Source organism: Lissotriton vulgaris, chromosome 7 (genome assembly GCF_964263255.1).
Source record: "Lissotriton vulgaris chromosome 7, aLisVul1.2, whole genome shotgun sequence".
Classification (NCBI taxonomy): domain Eukaryota; kingdom Metazoa; phylum Chordata; class Amphibia; order Caudata; family Salamandridae; genus Lissotriton; species Lissotriton vulgaris.
Window position 1 is genome coordinate 683,009,870 of NC_141695.1, and position 27,745 is coordinate 683,037,614.

The 27,745-nt window shown below is 45.8% G+C and overlaps 1 protein-coding gene across 2 annotated transcripts in view; it reads left to right on the top strand.

Annotated features, from left to right (window-relative positions):
* The window catches only part of ATAD5 (ATPase family AAA domain containing 5), a 413,976-nt gene that overhangs the window by 293,006 nt on the left and 93,225 nt on the right, over positions 1-27,745 (top strand). The gene's annotated exons all lie outside the window — the stretch shown is intronic.

The following is a 27,745-nucleotide window of genomic DNA, read 5'->3' on the forward strand; positions in this document are numbered from 1 at the left end:
CATAACAAAAAAATACAACAAAACAATAAGCAGCAGTTATACCCTTCATACTTTCTTGTCACATGAAATCCATAAAAATTACAATTGGTAGGAACATAGCGTGGGTAACATTGCATTTCACAATTTCCAGGTTGCTCCTCAGGTCCTCGCCCTCATGATGTTCATTACGCTTTCATTTTCTTAAACAACAAAGGCAAAACCGAGCATTGCTAATTAATGAGAAAAATCAAAAACGAGTCTGGTGTTTATATGTTCCTGCAGCCTATAAACCTAATGCTAATTTACTCCAGTATTGGAACTTTCATAGATTCACATGCCTGAATCATTCCCAGTCGTCGAGACGGGAGTCTCCGGTATATAAAAAAAAGCAATGCTTAGCAGTATAGCAAACTGAAGAGGCCTAGGCCCATTTCCCTTTTTCAACCCATAGCCTTTGTTATGTAAAAAAGGCCCAAACTTTTCTCTGAACCAATCGGAGCTCCTCAGCCTGTAGAACACTCCTGAGAGAACCGCACGTTGTGCTAGGGAATCTCCTTTGAGGTCTGCTCAAACTCTTCAATTCAACTCACTTTGACTGGGATTTGAGGTTCTCTCATTTTCTAGTTTCTTATTTCAAGTGAGAGTGAGGAGTCATCATCTTAGTCTAAGAGATCTCATAAAAGAAGCACATCTCCTCAGGCGCATACCTCAGGTCAGAGACCTGAGAAGGCCCCAAAAAAGACCACCCCAGGGTCTTCAGGGTGCAGTCCCTCAAAATCTCCTTCAGGTACACCTAAGGGGAAGAAGGGTTCTGCTACTGAGGTCAAACAGGTGAAGAAAACTGCCTCAGAACCTTCAAAATCTCCTCCAAGGGTCAAGATTACCATCAAAAAGACTTCCTCTACACCTTCTGAGGAAAAAGTGAATGGATCTACACTGTCGACGAGGAAGATGTCATCGTCGACGACAAAAACATCATCGTCGACGAAACAAGAGGTTAAGTCTATGGCTAAGACGCCGTCGGCGGTATCACGATGAGTTCATCCCCGACGACCATGGCTATATCTACATCGTCGACGGTGGCGACGACGGGATCGTCTAAGACGGCAGCGTCGACGAGGACAGCGTCGACGGTAACTACAACATCGACGATAGCGTAGACGACGATAATATGGTCGGCGACGGGGATCTCGTCGACGAGGGAAAAAACCCCAGAAAAGAGGTTGTCATCCTGGAAAAGGACGATAACGCCAGAGGTTACATCTCTAAGCAAGGTGTCTCCATTAGTCCCTTCTCACCTTCTGGAAGAGGAGGAATCAGAGGATGAGGATGAAGATGGTCCCTTTGGATATGCGAGTAGTCCTTTGTAGTTAAAGATAAAATACCAGGAGGAAGATTCAGAGGAAGAATATGGGGAATTTCGGAATCAGCCCTATGAACAGCAACAATATCGCCAAGAGCATCATGAAGAGATGACAAGTGTGCCATCTTCTTTACTGAAAGACCTCCAGAGCATGTTGGAGGATTATAAAAGAAGGTATCCGATGCCTCAAACCTCTCAGGAAATCCCGGAGGTTACACCTCTGCCTCGATCAGTACCGGGTACACCAGTGCGAAGAAGGGAGATCTTGCCGGAACCCATTCCTAGGTCTCCACCACCAAGATCTCAACATGACCCAGATACCTCGGATGATGACTATGAGGATAGAGCGATTGCAGAACCTAGTAGAGAATGGGATGACTATCTCATTCCTTCACCTTCAACTCCTACACCAAAACCAGTAGATTCTCCACCAGAGGACATAGGCGGTTTTCATAATTTGATGGAAAGAGCCCCTAAAATATTTGCACTTACCATGTCGGAGGATAAGGCGGAATGTTTTCTATATGACTTTAAGGAACCCTATTGAAGATCTGTTCGGTCCTTACCTATTGTAAGTCATATTTGGGGAGAAGGCCTGAAGGTTATGGAGACGCCAGCTATAGTGACTCCAGTTCTCGCCAGACTGGACAAGAAGTATTAAGCGCCTGCAGATGCTCCAGCGTGTCTTTTGGGTCATCCCAAACCGGATTCAGTGATTACGCAGGCAGTGCAACAGAAATCAAGGAATCTGTCCACTCCATTTACAACACCACCAGACAGAGAGGGTAGGAGGCTGGACAACGCAGGAAAGAGGTTTTCCTTAATGTTTGCTCTGCTGGTAAGAGCTACTAATGCCCTTGCTATTCTCGGAAGATACGACAGGCAAATGTGGTGTGACCTGGCTCCGTATATTAACCAGGTGCCATATCCAGAGAAACAATAAGCCAGAAAAATTCATCCGGAGGTTGAAAGGACCTCGGCAAAAGTCATAGACTGCGCTATGGATATAGCGACCACGGCGTTTAGGTCTCTAGGAGGAGCGGCAGTTCTGCGCAGACAAGGATGGCTAAGAGCGACGGCTTTTAGGCCTGAAGTTCAGAATAAGATCTTAGACCTCCCCTTAAATGGAGAGGATTTATTCGGGAAACATATTGATGACACACTACAAAGTATCAAGAAAGATACGGATACTGTGAAAGCATTGGGAACTCTGCAGTACAGAAAGGTTCCTATTCGAGGCTCTTGATGTAGAGGGAAATCATCTTATAGAGAAGGTTATCAGCAAGGGAGATTTTCCTCTTACTCCGCCTCATCTCAGCCATACCGCCAGCAGTACACTCAGAGACACTCTGGAGGTTAAACGAAATCAGCTCAGAGAGGCAGAGGAGGTTGTCAGGGGAAGGACAACACCCGACGACAATGACAGCCTTCATCTTCCGGCTGCATCAACATTCCTAGGATCAAGTGCTCCCCTGGGTGGAAAGAATGTTCATTATTTTCAGAATTGGCGAAAAATAACACCGGACCAATGGGTCCTCAAGATAATTCGATTCAGCGACACTCTAGAGTTTCTACAGACTCCTTGTACACCACTGATGCCTCAAAACATCAATCATCTGCATAAACTCTAGAAGGAGATTCAGACAATGCTCCGAAAGGGAGCAATAGAACCTGTACCGAATTCCCAAAGGAACAAGGGGTTTTACTCCCGATTTTTTCTGATCAAGAGAAACCTACTCCAATGGCGTCCTATTCTGGATCTCAGATCCCTAAACACTTATCTCAAAAAGCAACCTTTCGGGATGGTGTCTCTTCAGGACATCCTTTTGCTATTGAACCCAGGAGATCATATGACCACTTTGGACCTACAGGATGCGTATTTTCATGTACCTATCCATCCCGCGCACAGACAGTACCTTCGGTTCTTGGTAGCCGGAAGACATTATCAATTCAAGGTACTGCCATTCGGCCTAAAGTCAGCACCACAAGTGTTCACAAAATGCCTGGCTCCAGTGGCGGCTGTGTTAAGGAAGCAAAAACATAAAATATTTCCTTACCTCAACGACTGGTTAGTCAAAGCTCCATCAAAAGCACAAGCCAGGGCGTCAACAAAGGCCTGCATAGATTTGTTTGCCAAACTGGGTTTGACTCTACACAAAGGAAAATCAAACCTTCATCCGACAGAACTGATCACATTACTGGGAGCAATACTAGATTCGGACAGCAACAAGGGGTTTCCCTCCGGAGAAAGGCAAATGAGGATCGTATCTCTTTCAAGACTTTCTAAAAAGAAAGTATCTTTCAGTGCGCAAGTACAAGTCATTGCTGGGCATGATGTCATCTTGCATTCCCCCCTCGTGCCTCACTGCCGATTAAGAATGCGCCCGTTGCAAGAACAGATCGATCTTCAATGGCATCAAGCGGAGGGATCCTTCGAAGACACAGTCCAAGTCACACCAGTCATGGTTCAAGCAGAGACATGGTGGACACAAAAAAAAATGTCTCTCAGGGTCTGTCGTTTCTTTCAAGACCAGCTCCATTGGTGGTAATTACCGATGCGTCCCTGGAAGTATGGGGAGCTTTCCTTCAGGACCTTCAAGTCAGCGGTCGGTGGAATGTGCACGAGCAGCAATTACACATAAATCTGCTAGAACTCAGGGCGATCCGCCTGACATTGTAAGCTTTCCTACCGAGAATAAAAGGCTTGGACGACACTACGGCGATGCACTACTTAAACAAACAGGGAGGAACAAGATCACTCTCCCTGTCTCAAGAGGCCCAGAAAATATGGGAATGGGCACTACGGCAGGGGATATCCTTGACAGCAGAGCATCTCCCGGGGATCAGAAAGTCAAGGCGGATACTCTCAGCAGGCTCAAATCGTCCTGCCACGAATAGGAGCTGGACCAGGGGATCCTGGCCAACATTTTTCAAAGGTGGAGAACGCCAACAGTAGAACTTTTTGCCACAAGAAAGAACAGGAAATGCCAGTTCTTCTCAAGCTGGCTTCCACAGAGGGGATCTTGGGGGAATGCGTTTTCGATGGCATGGTCCAGCTTCTTTGCTTACGTTTTTCCTCCCAATTCCTTTCCTCCCCCGCGTGCTTGTGAAGATCAAGAAAGAACCGTGTCGGCTAATCCTGATAGCCCCATGGTGGCCCAGACAACCCTGGTTCACGGAACTCCTGCTGCTGTCGGAGGATCGTCCAGTTTGTCTCCGACCAATTCCTTCACTTCTGACAATGTCCCAGAGACAAGTGTTCCATCCGGACCCGAAATCCTTGCGATTAGCGGCCTTTCTCCTGAACACTTTGAATTTCAACATCTGAAAAATCTCGGACGAATACACTAACTTCAGCGAGAAGAGTAGAACTGCAAGCTTTCACAATTCAAGAGCTTTTCCTACAGTTTCAGGAAGACAGAATGATTCTTAGGACTAATCCAAAATTCATTCCTAAGGTACCATCTGACTCATCTGAATGAGCCATTGGTGTTAAAGCGTTTCTTTCCTCAACTACCAACAGCGGCGGAAAGAGTGTTACACTCACTAGACGTTCAAAGATGTCGCAAGTTCTATTTAAAAGAAACGAAGAGCTTTCAGAAATCTTCACAGCTCTTTGTCGCTTTCAGCGCGCCCAGGCAAGGTTTCCCTTTATCAAAAAGGGGATTGCAGATGGATTTCCATTGCAATTGTCTACTGTCATCAAGCTGCTGGAAAACCTCTAAATGCACGAGTTTGTGCCCATTCCACGAGAGCAGTGGCCACTTCCACTGCATTGTTTGGAGGAGTGCCAATCCAGGATATCTGCAGGGCAGCGACCTGGGCATCTACGCACACCTTCACCAGGCACTACTGCTTGGAAGCAGCCGCAGAATCGGATGTGGCGGTGGGAGAGGCGGTACTGAGACACATCATCCAGTAACGATGAGCCTTCTTTCCATCCCTCCATCCTTTTTTCTCTTGTTTTACAAAGTCACATGTCCTATACTTTATTTTCATGCTGTATTACATGATGAGGATGAAATGTATGAGATTAAGGTGCTTTGTAATATCACTGCTCGCTATTCTGATTCAGGCATGTGAATCTATGAAAGTTCCAATACTGGAGTAAGAAAACAAGTTACTTACCTGTAACTGTATTTCTCCAGTATTGGAAGCTTTCATAGATTCACATGCACCCACCCTTCTCCCCTGAGAGGCTCATCTAGGATTTAGCACGAAAGTGTTTTATATGCACAAGTGCGCGAAAATCTGAGGGGCAGAAAGGTTCTCTCAGGAGTGTTCTAGAGGCTGAGGAGCTCTGATTGGTTCAGGGAAAAGTTTGGTCCTTTTTTACATAACAAAGGCTATTGGTTGCAAAAGGGATATGGGCCTAGGTCTCTTTTCAGTTTGCTATACTACTAAGCATTGCTTTTTTATATACCGGAGACTCCCGTCTCGACGACGGGGAATGATTCAGGCATGTGAATCTATGAAAGCTTCCAATACTGGAGAACTACAGTTACAGGTAAGTAACTTGTTTTCATCTGTGTAGTTAGACAGCTTGGCGGGTGCATTACAATAGTTGCCCTTAAATGCAGCTTAGCGTCTAAGCTCCTCCCCTTTTACATGTTTGGAAAACCTCCTCCATTGTACTTGAGCAAGTGACCGGATACATTTCTGTTTGTAAATGGCATTCCATTGAGACTTATTTGTTAACGTTTAAGATGTAATCCGGCTGTTTGTCACCCTCCACCTGGCTCTGAGCAGCAGCTTAGTTTTCTAAACCTTCATTTAACATGTTCATCCGCATTAATGTGCTGAAATGAAAAAATAGGTCTGCTGCATATTCATTTCCGGTACTTGTAGTTGTTAATGCAGATGGAAGATGATAATTACCGAACATTATGCAAGCACATTGGATATTTATCGACTACCAGGGCAATTGTTTATTAATAGGGAGGAAACCATAATCCGGTGGGTGTAGTATCCATGTGAACTCTCTCTCCTAAATGTGTTTGCTTAATCTGTTTAGTTGATATCTTTTGGTCAGGAGATGTGTGCTTAATCTGTTTAGTTGATATCTTTTGGTCAGGAGATGTGTGGAAGTATAGGTAACCAAGTCATTACAGACTATCGCATCTTTGATCCAGTCCCGAACTTTCTAGAATGCATTGCAACTATGTTTTGCTGCATAAATCCTTTTCTGGATTGACATGCTGTGTGTTATTCTGTCATCTGGTGGTTAGATCCAAAAAAGTAATTTGAAATTTTTATAGATAGATAGATAGATAGATAGATAGATCTATATATATATCTATATCTATAGAGATATATAGATATATATATAGATATAGAGATATATAGATATAGATATATATCGATATAGATATACAAACGGGTTCTCAGCAAGGCACTCGAAGCAACATGCAGCCGCGCTACCTCAAGAAAACAGCAGGACCAGGTATTCCGTGAGTTGTTGTTTTTTATTCTGCAACAATCGACAGCATAACGTTTCGGCCTCGATCACATGGTGTTACACAAAAGAATGGCAGAATTTAAAGTGCAAGTGCAAAAGGCGGTAACCAACCAGAATATATATAATTTTGCACCACAATCCAACTTTGTGTCGTCAGAAAAACGGCAAGCACACAGGTAATCCGATGTTCAGAATTTCTTTATTGCAAACCCCCTCACCCCAGACAGACTCGTTTCGCTATACAAGCTTCGTCAGTGTCAGTTTGTGATTGTGAATAGTTGCCATTTTAAAGCCCACCTGACGTGCATTAATTCATCAACATAAAAGAAGGTTCATACATTAAAAAGGCGGTGGCCATCTTGGAGTGCATATATCCACATACATTCCCAATAACTTTAAATGGCAATTCAATAAAGTGCTTAAGGTGCATAATTTAAAACTCATTGACAACAACATACATTTATCATGTGTGTACATACTATCATTTTTTGTCAGATCCTGATTTTTATAGTGACTAATTCAACACTTATTTTGATCTATTTACTATTATAGTGTTTCATCCAGGGGTGAATCCCCGAGTGTATTCTTTCTACAAGTGAAGTCAACCGTTCTTTTCCTGACTTTTTTGTTTGTTTTTTTGCTTTGAATATATATATATATATATATATATATATATCAAGAACTTCGTTGCTTGCACCAAGAAACTGGAAACAAAATAACGAACCGGACCCAACCAGGTTTGTTTAGCGCATATTTTTATTCATCGTGCACCCTCTTGTCCGCCTATATATTTATTTATTTATTCGCCGTCTACGGCGGTGGTGGTACATCCATCCCTTGTGTGACGTCAGACTGCTCCCTGAAGTTCCTGTACATATTCGCAATCTTCAGATTCTTTTGCTGCCATTGGATCTGGAAGCACGACGGAGGAGCTCTGAAGAATTTTTCAGAGAAGCTGATAAGGAGTCAGAATCAACAAAATCACAGAAGACCATGAGAAAATCTAAAAGCGGAGAAGGTGAGCCTTCTCGATCCCAATGAGGAACCCCACCTGTAAGAACCACATGATCAGAGAACTAAGAGGGGAGAGGCAGAAAAGGGTCATGAAAAAAAACTTTACGTTTTTCCCCAACTGCCATCACAAATTTGCAAAAAGAGACCCAAGGAAGTCTGCAACTGTTGCCTGCCGAAGGACCACAAAGACTAGGACTGCAAGTCTTCTGCAGAGCTAGAACACTACACCATGGCGAGCTCTCAGAAGACGCAGGAATCATTCTAAGACCTCTGACTAACAAGCGACAATGAGGAGAACGTCAAGGAGAGGAGTTGGACCCCGAAGTCTATGTAGCCAATGCTAAAAAGCGGCAAGTGTCGAGGAAGGCAGCAAAGGACGCCGAGAAGAAAAGACTTAAGGTAACCAAACCACCTAAAGGCATGGAGGCTAAACCCTCGAACTCCAAGTCCTCAAAGGTAGCCTCTGAATCAAAACACCTGATGACCGAGGGTCAGCACAAGCAGAAAGAGCCACAGATGTCCCGACCTAAGGATACCGATAGAGGTAACTCGTCGTCCAGACCTTTGACGACGTAGACACCAGCTTGAGAGGGAGCAAGAGTTGAGGTCAAGCAAAAGAAGCAAAGACTCAAGCCCAAAATGGCAGCCCTGCTGCATAGAAAAAAATAGTTTTGCATCCCAAGCAAACCTTCAATATCAAAGATGATCAAGCAGGCATGGAGGCCCTGGCACCCAGAGTGCTGCATAAAGAACAGGAGGAGTTCTACATGCTCATGGAGGTGCAAGAAACTGTACTGGTCGACAAACGGAGCCTGTTCAAAGATCTTAGCAGGATTTCGATGCAGAGTCCCCAGAGGATGGGGTAGGAAGCTATCCCTCGAAGCCTTCACTACCCATTGATCTATCTCTTTACAACAGCCTCATCAAAAGGGCTGCAGACACCTATGAGGTGCTGTTTGTAGAGGAGAAGAAGAGGCATACTTTCTACCGGAGACATTAATACCCTTGCAAAAGGCGCATCTATACCTACTAATGTACCCTAGCATCCTTGACCAGGGGGTAAGGGCCTTCTGTGAACTGGCCACAGCAAGGGGATTAATATAAGTGGCAAAAAAGTACAAACATTCCACTCAGGACCCCTAATATATAAAGAGCAACGTCCCGGCAGACTGTCATTGTCTCCACTGCAAATAAAAGAAATAAGGCCCCAACATCAATGGGGCCACCACCAGAGGCTTGTCATGGTGGGAAGAAAAATGGAGAGAGAAGCAGCCACACAATGGAGTGAGAAGCAGCCACACAATGGAGTATAGCGAATTCCAGCATGCTGCTGAACCTCTGCGGACTCCAGCAATTGGATGGGATACAGGGCCTAATGCAGCACCAGCACCCAGAGTAATACCCAAGATGGCCAAGAGCATGATATAGAAAGGCAAACATATTGCCAACACCTGCCTTAAATCCGCCCTGGATGTGGAAGACACGACACGTAGGCAGATGTGTACAAGAACACTGTTCAGGAGACATGCCTGGCACAGTTTAGCAGGGTACAAAACCGAGGTTCAAGCCTCAATCAACATGCCATTTACAGGTAACGCTCTGTTTGTACAGGCAGTAGATTAAACCGTATAACAGATAAAGGGCAAAGGCAGTGCGAAGACCTTGGGGGCACACCAGTTCAGAAGATCCTCCAGGAGAAGATGAGTCTCAAACAGAAGACCCACAGGCAGGGTGGTTTTCATATCCAGGCAACAGCAACCCATAAGCATCACCCACCAAAGTCTGCAACAAACGTCACACCATCAATGGCAATACCCGGCGAGGCAGCCTTGTCAGGGAAAAACTAGCAGAAAAGATCAGCTTCCCTTAGGGGGAGGCTCAACATACAAATGACTATTTAATCACACAACCCACCACAAAATATGGGGCTGCAATATAAGGGGATATCTCAAGAAGTAGAGGACCATTACATCTGACAATCTGATTTATTTTTAACCTAATAAGTTATGGATACTGTATAGAACTCCTCAATAAAACCTCACACACCACCCCAAAGACCAAAATCTTCAGGGAACAAGAGATCACACAACTCAGGAAGGAAATCAAAGAGCTCTTCCAAAAAAAGAGCTATTGAAAAGTTTCCCCCAGGGGAAGCAGGCAATGGAAGCTACTCCCCCCCCCCCCCTCCCCCTATACTTTCTGGTTCTAAACTAGATTTAACACTAAGACCAATCCTACACCTTCAATATCTAAACAAGTTCATACAAATTCCACATTTCAATATGACAACACTGCAAGGAGTAGTTCCACTCCTAAGGAAAGGAGATTATATGGTCACCTTAGATTTAAACGATGTCTACCTACACGTACCTATAAACCAAGGACAGAAAGAAATACAGCTGGTTTGTTCTAGACCAAGTACATTACCAGTTCAAGGTGCTATCCTTTTGCATAAAATCGGCACCAAGAGTATTCACAAAGTGTCTAACGCCGGTAGCAGCCCACCTAAGAAGGCAAGAAATCCAGGTCTATCTGTATCTAGACTGGCTAGTAAAAGCACAATCAAAGGAAAAATGCCAGAGACATAGGCAAGCAGTGCTTGCCACACTACAACGCATTGGTTTCACAATAAACCACAAGAAGTCTTCACAACCGGAACAAGTGAAAGTGTTTCTGGGAGCAACCATAAACAGAAGTACAGCGCAAGTGTATTCAGTCCTCAGGATAGCAGAGGCAATTGCAGAGCAAGCTCGCCTTTACCAGAGGGGTCGGTCTCTGACCATGAGGAATGTCATTGATGTTGATGCCACCATGCATCCCACTCATACCACAAGATTACATATGCGCCCCTTTCAGGAATTGATCTGCAACGGATGGTCACAAGCCACAGGTAGCTGGAAGTATCTAGTGGTTTTTACATTAAGGGTACAAAGGGAAAAACAATGGTGGGACTTGACAAATGTGAACACAGGGAGACCAATCAAAACCCCTTCCCCGCTATGATCCTAACGATTGATGCATCCCAAAAGGGTTAGGGAGCACAGATGTTCTAAATGTCAAAGTAATATGGAAGAACACAAATGCTGTGAAACACAAACTATGTGTAGATAGACAGTCTTTCGTTCCCTAAAAGCATTACAAGCTCACGTAATAGGTCAGACTGTACTGATCCAAACAGTTAACACAAAAACTGTGTTCTACCTCAACAAGCGAGGAGGAGCAAAGTCCTTCACTCCGTCCTACCTTAGGAGATCTGGAGGTGAGCGATTCAGAGACAAATCACACTTTAGACACTTCATCTACCAGGGACACAAAACACAGAGGCAACAGACTGAGCAGGCATGACAGCACCTCCCACGAATTGGAGATAAAACAGGAGACACTAGACAATAATTTCAAAGTTTGGGGTATATCAAACGTATATCTTTTCATAAACTCACCGTTGGAACAACCACAGTCTGGTTGGCCAAAGGGATGCCCCAGCCAGGCAGAAGGTACCGCTTCCATCAAGGGCAGGTGATTACACACACTGCACAATCCATGCTGACACTTGAGTAGCTTAGCACTGAGCAGCAAGGCGTTCTTCAGAAGCAAAGTGTATAGGAAGAGCACAGCACTTGCACACAATAAATGTTCCGAACGACACAAAAGAGGAGAGAGACTTCATACTTGACGTTGAGAAATACACTTAATGTTCAACACAAACATGAGACAACGCAACATGATTATCTGGGAATCCTGGCCATAAATCACACTTGGCAATGTTACTAGCAGTTCTAGGCCCATTGCATGTTGATCAGATCTCAATAAGATACTCACTTGGGAAAAGTTCTATTCTAATCTCCACACAGCAGCTTTATGCAGTGCAATGCATTGTCAACCCCCGGCCCACCCTCACAATCCTAATAATGCAATTTCACACGGCTATAGGGTGTACCCTGGGCTACAACAATACCAGTAATATGTCATTACACAGGAATATTACACTGTTAGCAGCACTGTGGGACGAGGCCATGCGGGTAAACCCACTTTTGAGAGTTACAGTACTTTTGGCACGAGAACAACATATAAAGCATTACCGCCGACCACTGTCAATGACGCACAGGCAGTTCACAGATGGTCACTCCGGCACACTCCTACGCACTTTGCTCCACTGCACAATGCGACAGGTACCAGCCTGGTCGGTATGTGCACTTTCACACACATACTCACCCTAAACCTTATTGCGGTGCCACTAATACCAAACGGGTCAGCAGGTAACACTCTGCCGACCCAGTGGCTCTAAGTCTTCCGCCACCCTCCAATTCACCTCCACTGTCCCAGACACTCCAGAGGGAATTTAACAAGCCCCTCCCTCCCTTACACAAGGCCACTCATGGCTGAGATCACACCTCGTTGAGGTCCCCGAAAGCCGGTGGGAATAGACAGTAAGCATACACAAGAGGTAGCACATAAACAAAGGGGTTTTTGGCGCCACTCAGGAAGTTCACCAACAAGCTGCGAAACAGAAACAGGGCGAGAGCAACAATTCGTTGCAAACAGTGGTCCACCAGGGCCTTCTGGCACCGGCCTAGTTCTGCAAAGCAGGGGGGAAGGACACAGTCTCTTGACCTGCGCCCGAACCTTCTCGGAAGCATCCCTCCAGCCTAGCCTAGTCTATTTCTATCACTCCTACCTGGTGCCACAAAGTCTTTGGAGGGCCAGATGGAGAGAGGGCAATCGTTCCACCTTGATGGGGCCAGTGAGGGAACAAGCAGTGAATGGGGAACAACACACTAGGGAGCCACTCTGCTTGAGGAGGCACCCCATCTGGTACATGTTGGTCCAGGTTGTGCCCCGGCAATCAGGGCACAGGGTCTGGCGTACAAGATGAGTTGCATGATATAGAGTTGCAAATACGTAGTTTCCTGGAAATGAGGCACACCTTTATGTCGGTTACACCAGATGATTCTGGTCACAAACACAGGTGAAAATTCAACATTGCCTCATGAGGTAGAATGAGACCCTGCAATGGTTGCGTCCCCACCTTGAGGGTCGCAACTTGTGAATCAGAAATTGCATGCAATGAGCATGCAGTTGGTGTGGCGCACAATAGAAATGGGGACAGTCAATGAAGCGAGCCACTTTGGATCTCACAACTGGTGAATCTGCTCACCACTTGCAAGAGGCTGGTGTGCTGAGGTTCCTGCCGGTCAGGAACCACTTTGCCATAGATGCAGGTAACTTCTCCACACTAGGCACTACAGTCTCCAGACACGATTATGTAGTTCAAAGCTCCCACCGCACTGTCCAGCTTTCAGCAGGCAATGTGAGCACTTGGAGGGCACTGCTCTCCAGATGTCACCTGTAGATGATGTAAGCCCCTTATAGGAGATCTTTGATATTCCTGAGACCTAAGAGAGAACAGGAGACCAGTCAACTGGTCCTTGGGAGCCCTTTTTGGGGTACCACACATCACCAGGAAATCTGCCCAGGCCAGCCACTATTCAGGAAGCCACGCTGTACTTTCCAGAGGCAGTTATACTTCATGTGCACAACAAAGTCCTCTGACAATGTGCACCATGCAGTATATGTTCTCCGGTCCTGCGTCCCCACAAGCGAATTTCTACCCCCTAGGCCTTTTGAAGTTGGGGGAACTACAGATGTGTCCCCTAAATTTCCATCCTGTCTCTCATGAGTCCGTGAAATGTATGTCTTTATGTTAATGTGGGCTATGACCTGGACCCAGAGGCCAGGTGTCACAATCTCTGCCCCCCCCCCTATATTCCACCAGACCCTCAAATGGCAGAGGTCGACTATCTTAATTGCATGCTCAATGGTTTATGGCTGTCATGGTTACCGGCACGAAAGCCGACTCGAAGACCGACGCGGAGGCTTGCAGCGTCCCGCGAGCTCCCAAGATGGCCCCGATGAGAGCGTATGCGCAGGGATAGACAGAGCAGATTTAAGCCCTGCCTTTACCGAGTGAAGACGCTTCGCGTTCTAGCAGCCACTGTCAGTCCATGTCACTTCCGGTGCGTCGCGGCCCCCTCACTTCCGCGTCGTGAGCATTCCTGTTTTCTTGTTGGGGCGTTTCGATCCCGTATTCCTTGACTTTCTGGACTCTGCATTCCTGGACTCCGGAAAGGAAGACGAGCCAAGAGTTCTTCCTCTTTGTTTTCTGTGGTTACGGTAGGCAGCTCGTTGCGCTGCTTTCTTTATTTTTTCAAGTTTGCAAATTGTGTTATTTAAGAGCAATAGGCCTTGAAGCTACTGAGCAGCATTTTTGTGTACAGTTACACATTCTTAAAGAAGACTAAAGGTGCCACACGTTTACTGCTGATGAGTAAATATATGGAAGGTGCGAATTACCAGGGAATATAAAAGAAACACAAACATTTGAGGGTAACATATCACCAATAACTTCTCCCTTTTACATTGCAGCATTACCCTGACCTGATCCAATACTCTCCCTCCTACACCCTATTGAATTGACACAAAGAATTCAGGTATACATATATTTAAACACATACTGTTAGGAGTGTTAGTATTCCTAGTTTTTGTATTTCTCTTTATATTGTGTTTTCCTTATTTCCAGTTTAGAGTGCACAACACTGACGTACTTCAGCAGTGTCCTGGGTGGTGCTTCTTCTGCAGTCCTGGGGTTGTCACGGAGTAGTGTTTTCCCATCCTTCCTTTGTTTTGTTTCCTTTCTTCCCCGATTACCTTTTGTTGCCCGTTTCCAGACGGGTAAGGGAGGTGGTTGAGGGAGGTCGTGGACCTTTCTTCAAGTTCCCTGATGTTCTTGTAGAAAATCAGGTAAGACCCTGAAGAAACGCGTAGTCCAGAAAGAATAGCCTTTCTTTCTACCTAAACGACATGGAATTTAATCAAGTAACATTAGCTGATTTAGCCCATATGGTAGGAAATTTACAGGCTGAGACTCAATCCTTAAGAGCCAGAGTAGATGCCTTGCAGCAAGAAAGAAGAGTCGAGGCCAGAATAGGAACACCTAGTGCTAGCACACATACACCAGTTATACAGGTGACTACTCCTCCATCCGTTCCTTTGGCGCCCCCTGAGTGTTTTTTAGGGGATACTAATAAGTTTGCTACCTTCATTAGTCAGTTTCTGCTCCATTTTATGTGTAAAGCCTCTAGTTTTCCTACTGATCAAGCCAAGGTGGCCTTTGTTTTCTCTTATCTGGGAGGGACTGCAGCTACTTGGGCAGTCCCATTGATGGAAAGAAACGACCCGTTACTACAGAATTATGATGCATTCAAACAAGAACTTAGAAAGCTTTTTGACAAACACACCTTTACTTACTCGGCAGATACCGAATTATTAACACTGAAGCAGGGACCTAACGATCTCTCTATGTACATTTCTACATTCCATAGGCTAGTAGCAGAGGCAGGGTTACGAAATGACTTAAAAGACGCCTTAGCTCAAATCGTGGATCCCCCCCCGAATCATGTTCTGCGCTTATTGATTTGGTTGTTAAGTTAGATCACAGGCTTTCAAAGCGGAAAAGGGAGAGAGGCAAGTTGGAGTGTAGTTGGCAAACCTATTGTGAAAAGAAACCGGAGCCTGAGAAACCAGCTGATGAATCTGAGCCTATGCAGATAGGGAGTTTGCGAGGGCCCCTCAGTGATGAAGAACGGCAAAGGAGGCGTGACAAGAAGTTATGCCTTTATTGTGGCAAGCATGGTCATTTCCTTAAGGAGTGTCCAGTCAAGCCTAAGCAAAGGCGTTCGGGAAACTAGCAAGCCCGAAGTCTCCCGAGACGAGGACTTCGGGTAACTCAGGACTGATTGTCTCATCCCTAGATATCCTGTTAAGTCTGCCACACCATCTCTTTTCTCCTCCCTGTTACAATGGGATCATAATATAATCGAGATTAAGGTGATAGATTCCGGGGCCACTGGCAATTTTATGGACTTAGTGGGCCCAAAGGTGGACGATCCCACAAGTGTCCAAGACCGTTCAGGACGAAGTAACGACCATCAATGGTAGTTCCTTAAAATCAGGGCCTATCACACATACCACTATTAAACTGTCTTTGATCATTGAACCGAAACACAAGGAAAACATATCCTTTGACCTAATTCAGTCTCCCCAATTCCCTGCTATTTTAGGAATCCCGTGGTTAAGTCAACACAATCCGTTGATAGATTGGACATCAGGGTCAATTTTATTTAATTCAGAGATTTGTAGAGATCATGTCCCATCAAATACTGAACACTCTACATCTAATATTTCCTTCGTCAAGGCAAAGGAAGAGACAGCAAGTATTGCTGGTGAGGATACGTTACCCTTCATCTATCAGGCCTACAAGAAGTTATTTGACAAAAAGCAGGCCACTATTCTCCCTCCACATAGGGTTTGTGACTGTAGGATTGATTTACAGCCAGGAGCCCGCATACCCTGCAGTAGGGTTTATTCTTTAACTGAAAAGGAGAATGTTTATTTGAGAGACTACCTGGATGAGATGTTAAGAATAGGGTTCATCCGTCCGTCCAGGTCCCCTGCGTCATCTTCTCTTTTTTTCATACCTACGAGAGAAGGGGGTCTCCGGTGTTGCATCGATTACCGAGCACTTTATACCATTACTATCAAGAATAGATATCCATTGCCCCTGATCTCCTCCCTTCTTGATCGGATCAAGAACGCACGTATATTCACTAAGTTAGATCTAAGGGGAGCATACCACCTGGTGCGCATCAAGGAGGGGGATGAATGGAAAACCGCATTCTGTACAAAGTATGATTTGTACGAGTATTTAGTAATGCCTTTTGGGCTTTGTAATGACCCCTCGGCTTTCCAGTTTTTTATAAAATAGGTTCTGAAGGACATGTTGGATCACTACGTAATTGCTTACATAGATGACCTCTTGATATTCTCTGAGTCCCTGCAAGAACACGAGAAACATGTAAAAAGAGTATTGGAAAGACCACAGGAGAACCATCTGTACTGTAAGTTAGAGAAGTGTCAGTTCCATACACAAGTCAGCTTTTTGGGATTCATTATCTCTCCCCAGGGTCTTAGTATGGATCCCCAAAAGGTAGACGCTATTCATCGATGGCCTGCCCCACAGAATGTAAAAGACACAAAGCTTTCTTGGCTTCGCCAATTTTTATAGGCGATTCATAAGCAACTTTTCCGATCTTGCCTTTCCGATTACCAAATTGAAGGGAAAAGTATTTCAATGGACCCCTGGGGCACAGAAGGCCTTTAAAGAATTAAAGAAAGCTTTCACACAGGCCCCTATTCTTCGTCATCCCGATCCCTCTTGTCCATATGTTGAGGCAGATTCTTTCCTAAATATAAGTTGGGGGAGTGCTCTCTCAGGTAGACCGTGACATAGGTATGCTCCACCCAGTGGCATTCTTTTCAAAGAAGTTAACACCCACAGAAATGAACTATCCTGTAGGAGACAAAGAGCTGTTGGCCATCAAGAGAGTGTTCGAAGAATGGAGACAATATCTATTGGGGGCTAATCATACAGTAAGCGTACTGACGGATCACCGCAATTTACAGTTTCTGAAAGCTGCAAGAGCATTATCCATAAGGCAACTGAGATGGACTCGGTTCTTCAGTGAATTCGACTTTGTTATGCCGTTTCGGGCAGTAAAGAAAAATGGCAAGGCTGATGCTTTATCCCGTTTAGGATACGAACCCATACAGGTCTTAGATGAACCTCCTTCAATTATTCCTCAGGACCGAATAATTGGAGTTTTATGTTCAGAAGATGACTTTTTACGACAGATCAGAGAAGCCCAAGAAACCCCAATTATGAAGGAAGTAGTAGGTACACAAGAAGTGATCACAGAGCATGATTTGTCCTATGTGCAGGGTGGTATAGTACTTCCCACTCAAGAATTAAGACTACAGGCATTAGAATGGTGTCACTCACATCCTTTGGCAAGACTTCCAGGGTATAAAAGGACTATAGAAGCCCTAAAGAGACACTTTTGGTGACCAAATATGAGGAAGGATACTAAGCAGTTTATTCAGACATGTCATGTATGCGCTCAGGGGAAGGTTTCTCATCAGTCCTGTAGGATTGCTGCAGCCTTTGCCTACTCCCCCACGTCCTTGGCACACAGTCTCACTTGACTGTATTGTAGAATTACCCCGTACAAAGAGGGGTAACAATACCCTCTTGGTAGTGGTGGATCTATTTTCTAAGATGGCTCACTTTATTCCCCTGTCAGGTCTTCCCACTTCTCAAACTTTGGCTCTAGGCTTCCTTCAACAGGTAGTACGTCTGCATGGGCTTCCATCAGTTTTGGTTTCAGACAGGGGGCTCAGCTTCTATCAAGATTTTGGACTCCACATTGACGTACGCCTGTCTTCCAGTCACCATCCACAAACTGACGGCCAGACAGAGAGGGTAAACGAATGCTTTGAACAGTACATCAGATGCCAGGTTTTAAACACCCTAGAGGACTGGGACAAGTTAGTCTGGTTAGCAGAGATATCTTACAATAACAGCTACCATACTTCCACAGCATACACACCATTCTTTTGCACTTACGGGTACCATCCCCGACTTTTATCAGTTCCTCAGTTGTCTTCTTGTCCCACTCCTGCAGCAGTTGATTTGGTACAAAGTTTACAAGACATACACAAGTCTACTCAAGTGAACCTAGATCAGGCTACGGTCGGGTATAAAAAAGAGTGGCTGCTCACTGAAGCTTGGAGCCAGAATACAAACAAGGAGACGAGGTGTGGTTATCCATGAAGAATTTAGCTTTGAGAGGTTCATGTAGATTTAAACCCAAATTTATAGGTCCTTATAAGATCTGCAAGAGGATAAACCCTGTAGTGATGAAATTAGAGCTACCCGCCTCTTTGAAATGCCATCCGGTGTTCCATGTATCCCTTTTAAAACCTGTAGTTCCAGGTACACGTGTTCCAGATGCTCCTGGTCCTGTTGAGTTGGACAATGACCTTGAATACAAAAGTAGGAGCCATCATTGATTCTAGACGAGTGAGAAATAGGCTCCAGTATCTTATTCACTGGAAAGGGTATGGTGTTGAGGAACGTACTTGGGAAGCAGCAAGTCCCGTCCATGGCCCTCGCTTGGTGCGACCTTTTCATAGACAATATCCTGATAAACCAAAGCCGGTAGGAGGGGCAGTGGGGGGAGGGGTATACTGTCATGGTTACCAGCACGAAAGCAGACTTGAAGACAGACGGCGAGTCTTGCAGCGTCCCACGAGCTCCCAACATGACCCCGATGAGAGCGCATGCGCAGGGATAGGCAGACCAGATTTAATCCCTGCCTTTCCTGAATGAAGATGCTTCGCTTTATAGCAGCCAGTGTCAGTCCTACGTCACTTCCGGTGCGTCCCGCCCCCCTCCCCATGTTCTCGTCGGGGCGTTTCGATCCCGTATTCCTTGACTTTCTGGACTCTGCATTCCTGGACTCAGAAAAGGAAGGTGAGCCAAGAGTTCTTCCTCTTTGTTTTTCGTGGTTACGGTAGGCAGCGCGATGCGCTGCTTTATTTATTTTTTCAAGTTTGCATATTGTGTTATTTAAGAGCTATAGGCTTTGAAGCTATTGAGCAGCATTTTAGTGTACAGTTACACCTTCTTAAAGAAGACTAAAGGTGCCACATGTTTACTGCGGATGAGTAAATATATGGAAGGTGCAAATTACCAGGGAATATAAAAGAAATACAAATCTTTGAGGGTAACATATCACCAGTAACTTCTCCCTTTTAAATTGCAGCATTACCCTGACCTGATCCAATCCTCTCCCTACTACACCCTATTAAATTGACACAAAGATTTCAGGTATACATATATATAAACACATACTGTTAGGAGTGTTAGTATTCATAGTTTTTGTATTTCTCTTTGTTGTGTTTTCCTTATTTTGAGTTTAGAGTGCATGACATTGACATACTTCAGCAGTGTCCTGGGTGGTGCTTCTTCTGCAGTCCTGGCGTTTTCACGGAAGAGTGTTTTCCCATCCTTCCCTTGTTTTGTTTCCCTTCTTCCCCTGATTACGGGAGGTGGTTGAGTGAGGTCGTGGACCTTTCTTCAAGTTCCCTGATGTTCATGTAGAAAAACAGGTAAGACCCTGACAATGACGGTCGCTGGGGAAATGCCCAGATATGTTGGCAGGCGCCAAACCCCATGGCATACAGAGATTGATGCAGGAATGTGCACTTTCTATAAGTGACATTACCACACAAGATATGCCAAGCCCACCATTTCAATTGGAACGTGTTTGGCCTAGCGAATCTATTGATAGGAAACTTCACGAGGCTATGCCACTGCAATTCATTTTTGCAGCTTGAAATACAGGCGATCCCTTCCCCATGCTAGCTTAAGTGAAGAGCAAGCCTCCTCTCTAAGGGAAACCCCTGGGTCGTCCTTGTCACCTGGCAGCGAACAACCATAGGTGCCTGCCCAGCCTTTCACTTTCCATCCTAGTGGAGGCGAAAAGGCCTCATCCAGCTGCACCATGTTTTACAGGCCAGCCGGAGTACGTGCGCAAGGGCGCTCTCTCAGACCTGCTGTGGTAGTTCCGGACACATGTTTAAACGTGCAGTCTGTGTGAGTGTGCACACCGGCCTGCACTTGCAGGTCGGACTTGTAGAAAAACCTTACAGGAGTGGTGTAAGTGCGCACCCAGGCCTCAATGGCAGAAACAGGTACGCACCACTTCCTAAAATGTGTCGGAAGGGAACACGTGCTTTCACATTGCAGTACAGTGAGAGAGGGCCTAGAGCAGAGGTCTTCAAACTTTTGCAGGTTGAGCCCCCCAGCTAAATTTTTTTAGCTGCTGGGCCCCCCCACCACCTGGCAGAAATTTCTGAAATCTAGTACACTACATAATTGACCGCCGCACGCATATCCCAGGCCATAACCAGCAAATGTTCAACACAATAAGAGCGTTTGGTAAAGTGCAGGTTTGTGAGTGGGTGTACTGAAATGACAGGTTATTACACGGCTCAAACAACCATTTTCCTCGTTAAAATGTGCACAAATTGTTTTTACTAGGATGCTTTGTTTTACACAGGACATTGATTGTTAACACCACCAACATAAATGTGACGGGTGTGCCTGTTTTTCGCCACAGACGGTCAATCTGTGGATGGATTTTTGCTACTGCCTTCCTCAGGTTATGCTCCATATCCAGGGGCAGATCTACAAGGAAGTGCTGCAGCGTGGCACCGCAAGCTCTTTGGCTGCGGCACTTCCGAAGCACAGGGATGCGACATATTTACAAGAATATGACGCATATCTGTGCTTCCCCCTGCGCTGGTGCACAACCTGCAGCCATGTGCTGGCGTAGGCATCCTTGCACCATGCCTGCGTCATGGGGAGATTGTTTTTGTGCAGGAAGGTGCCCCTTCCTGCACATAAACAATCACTACAGGCATTTCCCTATTTCAATGCATGCTGTAGAATGCGGCACACATTAAAAGAGGGAAAAACGAGGAGTGAAAACATTTCTCCTCGTTGCGCCTCGCTAAGCCACCTCTAGGATGGCTTAGCGTTCAGACCCCTCAATGAGCAGTTAGCCAGCCCGAGAGAGTCTGATGCAGGTGGGTGGTCACAACAAAGAGAGGGGAGCCAGGTAGGAGTCGCATGAAATGCAGAAGCTCTCTAGCTGCAATTTCATTTCAAATAAGCGCGTGCCTAACGCTGGAGTTAGATAGGGGCGTAAAATAAGAGTACTTGCTGGTCATAAAGTTTCAATTGATCTGTGCTCCCGACTTGCCTTCTGACCTATTCCAAGTTCCAAACACACACACACACGACTCACACCCCCACTTGCAGCCCAAATAAGTTTGAAGAACTCTGCCTTAGATGTTGGTAAGAATGTGTCTTCTGCCTGCACATTGCTCTGTGGTTAGCGCCTTGATGCCCTTGGGCTAAGTTAGCGCTCTAGAAAGCTTATATTCATTGATTCATACCACACTTCAGTCTACCCCACTCCATCTTAAGCTACCCAACTCCCCCACTCCAATCTGCCCCACTCTACGCCAATCAACCCCACTCTACGCCAATGAACCCCACTCTACCACAATCTCCCCTATCCACTCTTCCTCACCCCACGCCAATAACTTTGAGCTATTCTGAACAGCAGTCACGCTGGTGTACAACGTGGCTAAACCCCCCTTGCCAAAAGCTATAGCTCTTCCAATGGTGAGACTTATTGGCTTTGCTAGTGCTTGTTTTCTCTGAATTTTGGGACTTGTTCAATTTAAAGGAAGAAACCTGGTCTGGAGCAGTACATTACTCAAGGACCTGGGGAACTTGGAAGTTAATCAACGGCTGGAGAGGGACAGTTCTTATCCTGTATGATAATGAGATGTGACGAAGTGAGGTGCATTAAACTAAAGCTCCTTCATCAAAACCCGCTTTAGTTTCTGTTACTTGCAGTTTTGCTACTGTAGTTCTTTTTTTAAAGGGGTTGTACTGCCAAATTGCACCTGCACACGTACTGCAATAGGAAAGACAGTAGACAGGTTGGCTCCATTTCACCTGAAGGATGAAAGAAGCAACTTGTCTTTAACCAAAAGTAAACGAGATGCGCATGTTAAGTGGCCATATTGAAATTGTTAATGACTCGAGTCGTTGGTAAAGAACTGAAGTGCACAATGTGAGTTTGTAAGGAAAAAAATGCATTTTTAATTACTGTAGAGAAAACAATTTTGGGAATTCTCGTAGTATAACACAAAACGTATTGTCTGATATTTCACAAAGCCAGAAAACAGTGAAATAATATGAACAATATTTTAGAGGCTTCTTGTTATTTTACTGAATAGAAAATCTGTGCTTGTGGTTACGCTCACGCCGCCTTCTCTTTACAAAGCATCGGAGGACTGAGAGGTTCCTTATTTTCAGTTCTACAAGGAAGGACAAAGCCCTTTTTCCGATATTCAGTTTATCCCAGTTGCCCTCCGCTCTCTGTATCGCTGCGCTCTCGCCGTTGCCAGGGTAGGAAGGGAGTGTCATCATAATAGAGTGACGTCATTGAACTGCAACTAATTGCAACAAATAATTACCCTGAAATTATGAAAATGTCACACATGGCAATCTGAAACCTTGGCGGCTACGCAGGAGGGGGTTAATTCATTGGTGCTGAAATGCTTCAGCTGCAGTGAGAGGCAGGAGACACCCTACAGCTGACGCATTTCAGCACCATGAATTAACCCCCTCCTGGGAGGTTAACATAACAAAGCATGGACACTTCGTGCCCTGTCCATTTCCCCGCCCTCCGTCCATACCAGAGTTCTCTAAGATGCAGGGAACAATAGTAAAATTAGAGTGGAGTGCGTGCCCCCCCTAGGATGGTGTTGTGCCCCCCCAGGGGGGCTCGCCCCACAGTTTGAAGAACTCTGGCCTAGAGCCTTAGAGAACCAGCATGCACACCGGCTGGCAGGCCGGCTGCCTGGGTCTCTAGGACCCCCATGGTGTGGTTGTGCTATCCGGTCGACAATGGCAGTCCGGATTTCGCCTAAGCACTTCCTTGGTGCCAACGCACACACCAGCCTCTCTTGGCAGGCTGCTGGTGGGGGGAGAGCCTAGAAACGTCAATGGTGCAAGGGCCCAGGCTGACTGATACTAGCAGGCTGGACACAGGCTCAGCACTACCTTAGTGCTAGCGCATCCACATCTTGTTGTGACAGTCGGATGTTCCGTTTCACCTCCTCAATTAAACGAACAGAGAATAGACAAAGACTAGAGGACAAAAAAGCAAAAGGTTTCGAGGATGTTTTCCTAAGAAAGCCATGTCCATCCACCACAAAACACAAAAAGCCAAAACTTCGCCTACAATCGCAACATGGACTATACAAACATGCTACACCAGAGCAGGAAAGACATTACCTTAGTTCTCCAGAGCGCATTCAACTAGGAAGAAGGGCGTAACACTTGCATTCCTAGCAAACATACCCATTGACTAAATCTGCACAGCAGCAGGTTGCTCATCGCCACACACCTTCACAAAACTCTGCTGTGTGAACTTTCAGATGAGCAAGGAGGCACATGTGGGACCAATACTACAACACCTGTTTGCCAGCACATTCCCATTTCAACCCAAACAACCCAAGGGACAGGATACCGCTATGTATTCTAATGAACAGCATGTGAATCCAGAAAAGGGTTCAAGCTGCAAAATCAAATGTTTTCTTACCAGTAGGAGTAGTTTGGCAGTTTGAAGAATTTTCTGGATTCACTTGCAAACCACCCGCCACCCCAAAAATGGGATATGAAACAAACAGTTGGGAAAGAGAAATGGAGGAAGAGAAGAACAGGAAAGAAAAAAGAATTTGAAGATGGCGACCATGCACAGGAACTTCTGGGGTGCCGTCCGACCTCCCACAAGGGGTGGATTGCCGCGAAATGGTCATCAATAACCACTAAAAAACCCAGCTTTTCTGGACCCACCCACTGGATGGTGGAATAATGCACGGCATGTGAATCCGGAAAATCCTTCAAACTGCAAAACTACTCTTACTGGTAAGTAACTATTTTGTTTGCCCTGTAAAAAAGCTATTGCTGTGTAATGTCTCACTGGAGTCTGGCGCTTCTTAACTAATTCTAGCAGTGCCAACAACAGGGGATAGATCTATTCTGCATTGTAATTTTGCCCAGTTCATATCTGCCCAGAAAGCCTGAACTCTGGTCCACCTCCTAGCTAAATTAATAAAATCCTGTCCATTTCAAGACCACCTAGAGCATACATTCATCTTAAGCAGCCCAGCTGGAGGTAGTTGAGTTGGAGTGTAATATAATCTTTGATAAATTTGAAGTGGCAAAGTCTGTGCTTGGTGTTTAAAGACTCTGCATGAATTTGTGTGCAACAGCAAGTCCACTATCCGTTATCTCCTGTCATGTCTCTCGCACTGCACGCTCTTTGAAAGTCAAGAACAGTCTCTAACCTTGTAGTCCGATAGATTCAGTTTAAAAGGTATTTTGCATTCATGCATCGTAGACTGATGTTCGCAACTGGGGGTGAATGGGCTATTCCGATATGCCGACAAGTGTTTTTTAGGGTGCTCCAGATCCTATCATACAAGGTGTTCAGTAGTCCAGACATGACCACTATCACCCTGAAAGCGGTTTAAGCTTTTGAATCGCCCTTCTACAACTGGGTTCCCCCAGACTTGTCATCTCAAGTTCAGACATCTGCCATATTGCCAATCTCTCTGAAGTCAAGGGACGGGCCATGAACTGTCCACAATAAGATGGCCTTGCCGCTCAAGGAAAAGACTGTGCACTGTAACGGGTTCAGGCTTTCCTAGGTCTAGCTGCTGACCAAAGTACTTTAGTTCTAAGAGGGACTGGTGAGGTGAACTACCCTTCAGGGGCCAAGTAGAACAATGACCAAAGTCCATTGATTCAAAAATTGACAAATTGGGCCTGTGCTCCATGGAAATTAATTTGAATTAGATGACCGAAAGTACTCATGCCTCCTATGATAAGTTGAGTCTGTCCCAGCTCAGTCTGGGTCAGCATTATCATTGGAGACTTTAAGTGAGTCAAAGAACCATCAGGTGGTACTACGCTTACATTAATACACCAATATAGCAGGCAGGGTAGTATCATTATCCTCTTCCTAATAGCATTGTGACCTGCTAAAGAAATTGGGTGTTTGATTCACCACTCAACACTCTATGCATGATTTTTCCCAAAGACTCTTTAGACTTCGTGATACAACTTGATGCCCAGATATCTCACTGAATCTTCAGCCATCAGAGCAGAAGCTGGGTCACATTGTATCATATTTGCCGCCAGATGTAAAATCAACTACTTATCTAAGTTTACCTTGAGACTTGCTATTCTGCCAAATCGCAAGACCTCCTGTACAATAGGGGAGAGGTTGAACTCTGCATCTCAGCCATACAGAAAAAAAATTATCTGCGTATAGGGAAATGGTGATGCAGAATCTCAAATTTGTCTATGAATGATTTATAAATTTATAAAATTCTGCTGTGAACTAATCAGTACCCGGTGGTTAACCAACCAGCATCTCTTTGATTCCCTTTTAAGCTTCTTCTGGAATTCAAAAAGTAAGGAGGAGACTCTTGTGTGCAGATGCAGGTCGGTCCATGCTTTAAGAGCAATGTAGGAGGAAGACTGCTGTCAGATCTTGTTTTCCTTATGCATTGGATTTGTGCAAGTAGGAGACCGGATGAGCAGAGTTGTGTGGAAGGCATGCTGGGATAGTGTTATGCAGTGCCTTGAAAGTGGGGGTTAGGATTTTTAAGTGTGCTTGTTTGTGCTAGTCATTGAATTTCGATGGTGTGTAGATGTTGGATGAGGATGGGATATGAGACTGTGAGATGCTGCGGAGAGGTCCAGGAGGATGCGGGCAGCCGTATATCCTCTGTCCAGAGTTATGCGGATGTCATCCATGGCAGATATTAGAACATGCTGTGGTTGGGTTTGAAACCTGACTGAGTGGTATCAAGTTCGTATTCGTTTAGGTGTCTGTTGATGATTTTCTCTGAGACCTTGGCCGGCAATGGTAAAAGGGAGATTGGTATGTAGTTATGAGTGTTGAAGCATCTGCAGAAGGTTTCTTCAGCAATGGGGAGATGGTTGCATGTTTCCAAGGATCTGGGAAGGCCATCGAAGAGGTTGGAAACTTTCAGAATGGGTTTGAGCATGGTGCTGATGGGTTGCAGACCTCTGGAGTAGACGTGGGGACATGGCTCTGGTGGGGCCCCAGAATGGATGGACCTTATAGTGGCAGCAGTTTCTTCTGAGGTGATCATGGGCCAAATGGTTAGCATTGGTTCTTTGGGTAAGAACGGGAGTTGTTTGGCGAGGTCTTTAGGGTTCAATGACGGCTTTAAGTTGCTGTAAATGGCTGTGAGTTTGTATGAAGAATTGAAAGAGATCGTTGCTGAGGTCTTGCGAAGTGGTGATTGGAGGCATCCCTTGGTTGGGTGATATCTTTCACAGTGGCACAGATTTCTTTGCTTCTGTTGGATCTTGTATCTGAAAGAAACACGTAGTGATAGATTCCTTACCTTAGAATTATCCCCAGGCGTCAGATTGGATCCGGAAAGTTTTCGTCCGCATTACCCCTGTGCGTCAGTAGCCGTCGTTGTGCGGCTTCGCTTGCGTCGTTGTCGCCGTGATGACTTAGTTCGAGCTACTTAGACGTGCCCACACGCGCTGATGTCAGTTTTTTCTTTTTCCGCGCCACCACGCGCAGATCTGGGAAGAGCAAGTACCCCCAGTCAATTTTTGACTGACTTTTTCAAGGCCTTTTACCGCCTCTCTTCGAGTAGATCGACTCCTGGTGTAGTAGGGATGAACTGTGGGGACTGTCATCGCATGATGTCGGTGATGGACCCCCACCGCGTGTGTCTCTACTGCCTTGGGCGCGATCACGACCCCAAGTCGTGTCCCGACTGCCGGGCCATGGTACCGAAGACTTTGCAGTAGCTGTCCTGAAAGTTGCTTGAAGACCGGCTGTCTGCTCAGTGCCTTTTAAGGTCCCGGTCCCGTGGGAGGTCGATGGTCCAGTCACGGAGTAGTCATCACTCCTCTGGATCTAAGTCTTCGCACTCGGGGTCAGGTAAGTCGAAGCATTCCGAGAAGACGTCGAAGAAGCATCGTCACTCTTCGACTTCCCCCTGCCTGTCGCGCAACGTGGCTGAGGGTCCTGCCTTACCATCTTCGGCGGCTCCGGCCCCGGTGTCGCCACCGGCGCCGCAGGCCCCCCAGGGATCCGGGATCGGACCCGATCGACGCAGCTTGACCTCGTGACCCATCCACTGGCACCAGTCTCCCCGGCACCTCTTCCGACTTTGCCCCCTTCTCGGGACGACGTCGCCCCCAGCTTCAGCCCGGACACGGTGTTGGATCAGCGTCGCTTGATGCCGATACCGACGCCGATGGGGCCTTTCATGCCTTATGTCCGTCCTCCTTATTTCGAGCCTGGTCCACAGAATTCGGAGGAAGG